Source organism: Mustela putorius, unplaced genomic scaffold (assembly GCF_011764305.1).
Source record: "Mustela putorius furo isolate JIRA1106 unplaced genomic scaffold, ASM1176430v1.1 tig00000145_pilon_pilon_pilon, whole genome shotgun sequence".
Taxonomy (NCBI): Eukaryota; Metazoa; Chordata; class Mammalia; order Carnivora; family Mustelidae; genus Mustela; species Mustela putorius.
This window is the reverse complement of record NW_025421294.1, coordinates 32,957,777-32,964,825: the sequence shown is the minus strand read 5'-3', so window position 1 is coordinate 32,964,825 and position 7,049 is coordinate 32,957,777.

Here is a 7,049-nt window from a genome sequence, read left to right as displayed (position 1 = left end):
CATAGATGCAGACATTTAAAATAAAATACCAGGAAATCCAGTTAGTACACCACAATGAAGTAAGGTGTAGTCCATAAATGCAAAAGTGGTTTAACAGTATGGCAGATATTAATCTTTTTTGTAGGCTAAAAGAGACAAAGCAACATCTGACTATGTAGGGGTGACCCGTACATCATGGATTGATACATTCATTCAACAAATTTGTAGAGCCAGGCATTACTCTCTGTTCTGGGATAAAATCAGATGCTCATCCGTAGCATCAGAAACACGCATTGTAGGGGGGAAAACAGACAAGTAAACAAATGCTATTTGCTAAGGTATGAAGGAGTATTTAGACAGGGGAAATATTAGGAAGAGAATAAAAAGATGATCAAATTTCTGTCTGAAATCAATAGAAAACATTATTCATGTTAGGAAACACTAGAAGTCTTTTCATTCCACTTGAAAGCAATACACCTCCTCACTCCATTATTAAAGCTGCACTCAACAAGTTGGAACCCATGCGATAAATGGGTGAAACAAATGAGTCCTCTGCATGGGGAAGGAAAATTGGGATATCCAATCATAATTACTGAAGATAGTCAGTTGGAAAAAATACGAGAGAAGTGTGTAGTAAAGTGGCAAGCTACAAAAAATATAGAGCACTTTTTGAAAATCTATTAGCAACAGTTACACAATGGAAAAACATGTCATTTATACTAGTAAATGACACTGTAACATGCCTTGATACCAATGGCAGAAAATGCGCAAGACCCATTACAAGGAAATGATAAAACTCTGAAGATAAAAATGAAGAAGTCCTAACCATCTTTGCAGAAAGAAATATTTGGAATTATAAAGATGTCATTTCTTTCTAACTCACTTAGAAGCTCAATGGAATTCTAGTGAAAATAGTGGTATAATTTTGGAAATTATATTGGGAAATTGTTCTTATTTAAAATTGTAGTCTTTATTTTTGTCCAAGTTATACATATTAACTTTAAATATGATGAGTTCTGCTAGCTTATAACAGCAATCCTCAGCTTTACTCTTCCCAGCGTTTGATTCACACTCCCCAAGTCAATAGTACCCAACGTTTGTGCAGTTTCTATTTATTTATTTATTTATTTATTTATTTATTTATTTGAGAGAGAGAGAGAATGTGAGAGGGGAGAGGTCAGAGGGAGAGCAGACTCCGCGCCAAGCAGGGAGCCTGCGCCAAGCCGGGACTCCATCCCCAGACTCCAGGATCATGACCTGAGCCAAAGGCAATTGCTCAACCAACTGAGCCACCCAGGGGGCCCTGTTTGTGCAGTTTTTACTGGTGTTTGTATCGTTCTTATTTTTCAATGAGAGGATTTTTCTGCTAATTAAGGTTTTTTTTTTTTTTCCAGTTTTGGAGATGATCGATTCTCTTCTTACTGCAAAAGGTAATAATCACTTCTCTGATCCACTTTTCAAACCTCAACCAGACTCTCTCCCACAGTCACATATTCATCCTACAAATGTGTACATGTACACATGTACAAGCTTCTCTTCCCCCCAACGGTATTTTTGATTCCATCAATGTTCAATGTTATAAGCAGTATGTCTGAGTCTCACAGTATTCTATGCTTTCCCTTCATGAACAACTTGCTTTTCTGGAAGTTAATGACTGCTTTTCTCCTCCCCCTCCTCCTCATTATTATTACGGTGATGATGATGATGATGATGATGATGTAAACTCTACACTCAAAGTGTGACTTGAACTCAGATTCCTGAGATCAAGAGTTGCATGCTTCTACCGACTGAGTCAGCCAGGTGCCCCAATAATTGTCTACTTTTAAATTTGCTTTGTTATTGATACAATGGACAGAATTAAGAGAACAAGGGAGAGGAGAGAGAGAGGAGGAAGAAACAAACAACAACAAAAAACTTCTCAACTCCATCACACACTCGAGAAAAGCCCGAGAATTTAAGTTTTGCTTGAAACTGTATTCTGGATCATCCTTCCACATCACTGTGGACTGGTTCTTCTCTGGACTTGATGCTCAGCTTTGCCAGAACAGCAAAGCTGCTTCCCCTTCTTGGTCATTCTAGGAACATTCCTTTTCCTGGTGCTGACTTTGGCGCTCCTGCTTGCTGGATGCCGTGTCTTCCACTGTCATGGTTTACACTCTTGTTTGCGGGGAGCACTTCCTCTAGTAGGTTCCAGGGAACTGTGGCCTAGAAGTCACCTAGGGAAGAAATGCTACTGCCACTGACTACGTGGCACTAGAGGAAACTGCTGTCACCTTGGCCACTCCACCTCACACCAACCACTGGCAACCCGTGGGAGATGTGTTTGACCTCCCCTCCCCCCACTGATGCCCAGAAGACCATCCATTCCAGCCATTTAGAAACTCTCACTGGCATTGTATTTTGAAATTAATCTGTTAGACCCTTTCTTCAAATCTGTCTTTACAAGCCTGTTTCTAAAAGTTAAGAAATGTTAGTGCTAAGAAAATCTCCTCCATTCCTTCTACACAGGTTGAAATAATTCAAGCTACATCAGGTAGTGCCCCAGAGGGTTCATGCTCATTAAGTTGGTGGGTAAAACCAATCTGTTTGACAAATCTGGTTTGTAATTTTAAATAAACATGCACAGTTTTTTATAGCAAACATTTTAGCTAACATGGTAACCCATAACACATGGTCTAATTCCAGGATTGTAAGCCAACATTTGGTAGAAATATTAAAAATAAACCTTCAAATATTACATGAAAGATTTGTATTTAGCAAACAGACTTAGGCAGAAACTCAAGTTTTTGGTGACAAGGTACAGAAAACTATAGTTCTCATTTAAATTTATCATTAATAGGTATGTACCTAATTGCTATATATTATTCACCAATTTTTAAAGTTGTAATAGCTAGCACATAAAGTAAAAGGACTTTTTAAAAATTCATTGAAAAATTAAGATCTGTTTCTACTATTCCAGTAACATTTTCAATCAAATGTTTCCCTAAAGAATATCATTAATATAGTGGTGAAATACGAAGATGGAATTATTTTCTGCAAGTCAGTGGGTTTAAATTTGTTTTTAATAGAAGGTTGATAACAGGAATCAGAAACCCATTGATCTGCTATTTAACTTTCCTTTTCCAATTGTGTTCGGCATTCTTGCTTTGCACAGCGAATTTCCTTTTCTCTGGAATGAAAACTGGAAAGTTTTCTTCATCTCGGCATAGGGACCAAATGACATTTGTGTTGACATCAGTCATCTCTCCTTGGGGTAATCTATGGCAACGTTGAGGAAATGAGATTGATTTTAAGGGACTGGAACGTAAGTGAGGAAGAAGAAACTTAAGAAACAAGAAGTGAAATCACAATAACAGCTTCTTACAAGCCGTGTGGCATTTAAGTTCACAAAATTAATCAGAAGAAAGAGTTGTAACTACATTCATTTTCCAAGTTAGAGCAACTTTGACTTGAATATTGTCCATCAGGAATTCTTAAAAATTTATTCTTTGCCTCAAATTTGGAGCAATATGACTTTGAAAGACAGGCAAGGAAGAAGGGATAGGGCTGCAGGACCAAATTATGGCCATCTTTCTGAGTTTCTCTTACCTAGTTTTATATATGTATAAATATTTATTTTAGACAAAGAACGGGGCTGAGGGCCCCTAGAGAGTGACCAGCGGTCAGTGTTCTACCATAAGCCTTCTGGTCAGGACTGTACCCAAGAGCCACTGCAATAAAAATTCCATTTGCAAGAGGATGTGAATTTGAGCTCTGAACAATTGCAGATGAGAGGAGGCAGTGGAAAGAGGACTTGATTAAGGTTGATCGTGATCCTCCATTTAAGGTTGATAAATCCGGGATGGGGATGGAAATCCATATAATCATGCTACTCCTGCCACCCACTGGCCGAAGAATGAGTTCTGCGTAATTGAAATGTACCCATTTAGGGTTATTATTTTTCTCCACCCATAACTTCTTTCATTTTTCTATGATCCAACAGTCTCTGTTTTGAGCTTCTGTCCTTTTTGGTAGTGGAAAACTAACCTAGGCAATACATTATCCTTCTCCCAAGGTTTCAGGGCTTTGGGGAAAGGCTTTAAGTTACACTGAGTTGTCAAGTGGACAAGGTGTAACTGCATGTTGTCTTCTAGCCTGTCTGGTATTCGCTGTGATGGAGCAACCCATCTGGGTCCTGGTTGTCATCACCCTCCTGTCATGATGTTCACATTCCTTATGTCGTTTCTGGTTTTACATGGTCATGCTGCTTTGTCTCCTCTTCAGGCTGCAAGGCCCCTCTCAGTCTACCAGCCGCCTCTCAGCTAAATTTCTCAGGGTTTGGAGATATCACCTAGATGATATCTCTTGCCACTCTGGGGCTGTGGGAGACTGGGGAGTTACCTCAAGCCCCATCTGCATAGAGGGACTGCCACTTCACAGTATCTCAGAACATAAATTAAGATGTTTCCAGCAGTAATAGGAAATTTATGTCAAACTGCCTTAAGACAAGTTATTAGCTCATATAAGAAGTCAAGAGGTGAGGTGAGCTTCAAAGTGTGTTGATGCAACAGTTTAAAAATGCAATCAAAGGCTTGGGTTCTCTCCGTCTCTTTATCCTGCCCTCTGCCTGTGATCTTCATGTTGAAGTGGATTCGTGTCTTGGTTGTATGATAGCCGCCTGCAGAAATTACTCCTTTGTCTTTTGTATCTAATCGATGTCTCAAGCTTCTTTCTTCAGAATGAAGTAGAGCATTCCTAGAAGGCTGAGGTAAAATCCTCTTCCTCTTATTGGTGTGGCTGGATCACATGCCTCTTCTCCCCTCCTTTTTTTTTTTTTTAATTGAAAATTTTAATTCCAGTTAGTTAACATTGAGTTTTATAATCACATGCTTATTTTTGAATTATTTTTTTAGCAAAAGGAATGGGATTACTGCTAGTCCAATATCAGGTTGAACCCAGAAGTTGGGATTAGAAATCAGTCTCCTGGAGAAGGGGTGAGTACCTGAAGAAATTTGGAATTTTTTAAGGAGAGAATGAGGAGGATAGCTTCTCTCTAGGAAATAATATCAGCCAGGATTTAGTTAGGAAAACAAACCCCTCTAGAAATTTCCAGCAGAACAAGATTAACATAAGGAATTAAAGCCGCGAAAATCATTTAAAGGTGTAGAAGAGAGAAAAATGAGGGGGTAAGATGGAATTAGTCAATGTTCAGAATTCCAGGAAGCTGCTCCTGCTCCTATAGGAGAGCTCACCTGTCTAACCCCGAATTGCTCTGAGCTGGTGGTCTTCTGCCTCTGAAGACCGAATGCCCTTGTTGCAAGGTCATGCTGCTTCTACAGCCAAAGCCTGGTGTGGCTCTGGCTTCCTTCTTAAAAAAAAAAAAAAAAAAAAAAAGATTACTTATTTATATACCATGCAGTTGAACAATTTTAAGTGTGCAAAGTGTATAATTCATTGCCTTTAGTATATTCGCAGAGTTGGGTATCCACCACCATAATCAATTTTAGAATATTTTCATTATTCCTGAAGAAACGTTTTCTCCTCAGGCATCATCCCCTCACTCGACTCCCAATCCCTCTAGTCATCCTCCCCTCCCTCCCCCATCCTCCCCCTACCCTACACATAAACTAATCTCCTTTTTGTCTCTGTAGATTTGCCTCTTCTGGACATTTCATATAGATTTTTATAATGTATGTTCTTTTGTGATTGGATTCTTTCACTTAGCATAACATTTTCAAGGCTCATTCATGTTGTATCAGGACTTCATTTGTTTTTATTGCTGAATATTCTTCCACAGTATGAATAGATCACATCTTATCTATCTATCTATTCATCAGTCAATGGACATTTGAGTCGTTTCTACTTTTTAGCTTTTTATTATGCTGCCATTAACATCATGTACAAGTTTTTGATGAATGTATATATGTTGGGCAGAGACTTTGGAGTGGAATTGCTAGGTCAGGTGGTAAATCTAAGTTTCACCTTTTGAAGAACTGCTAGCCTGTTTTCCAAAATGGCTGCACTATTTTGTACCCCACCAGCACCAATCCAATGAAGTTTCCATCATTTCTCTAAATCCTCACCAGTGCTTGTGATTATGGTTTTTTGTTTTGTTTTGTTTTGTTTTTTGATGATAAACTTTCCTACTGAGTTGGAAGTGGTAGCCTATTGTGGTTTTCATTTGCATTTCCCTGATGGTTAATGATGTTGAGCATCTTTTCTTGTACTTACTGGCCATTTGTGTATCTTCTTGGAAAAATCTTCAGAGCCTTTGCCCATTTTTTTTTTTAAAGATTTTATTTATTTGACAGAGAGAGAGAAATCACAAGTAGGCAGAGAGGCAGGCAGGGAGAGAGAGAGGAGAGCCCCGACGTGGGGCTCGATCCCAGGACCCTGGGATCATGACCTGAGCTGAAGGCAGAGGCTTTAACCCACTGAGCCACCCAGGCGCCCCACCTTTGCCCATTTTTAATTGGATTATTTGTCTTTTCCCTATTGAGCTGTATCAGTTTTAAATATATTCTAGCTACAAGTCTCTTAGTAGATACACAATTCGCAAATGTTTTCACTGAGATTGTGGATTGTTTTTTCACATTTTGATAATGTTCATTGGTGCATAAGGGTTTTACATTTTGATGAAGTCTAATTTATCTGCTCTTTTTTTTCTTTTGCCACTTGTGCTTTCGGTGTCATATATAAAAATGTGGAATTTGAGATTATGATGACTGACCCTTCTGTAGTCTTCTAAGAATTTTATAGATTTAGTTCATAGCCTTAGATCTTACATCCTTTTTGAGTTAATTTTGGCATATGGTTTGAGGTAGGAGACCCACTTCATTTTCTTGCATGTGACTATCCAGTTGTCCCAGCATCTTACTTTAATCTTACGCAGATTCTTTCCACTGGCAGGTCCTGAACTGAAATCTTCTTACAAGAGGAGACAAGGAAATGTAGCCCCTGTGAGAAGGAGAACTTAGATAGGTTGGAACTAGCCCATAGTATGCAGCAAATAACTTTTAACATCAGCCTTTCTGAGGATTTGCTGTCTCTTTGGTGTCTAGACAGAAAAGCAGGCTACAAGTATCCTTTTA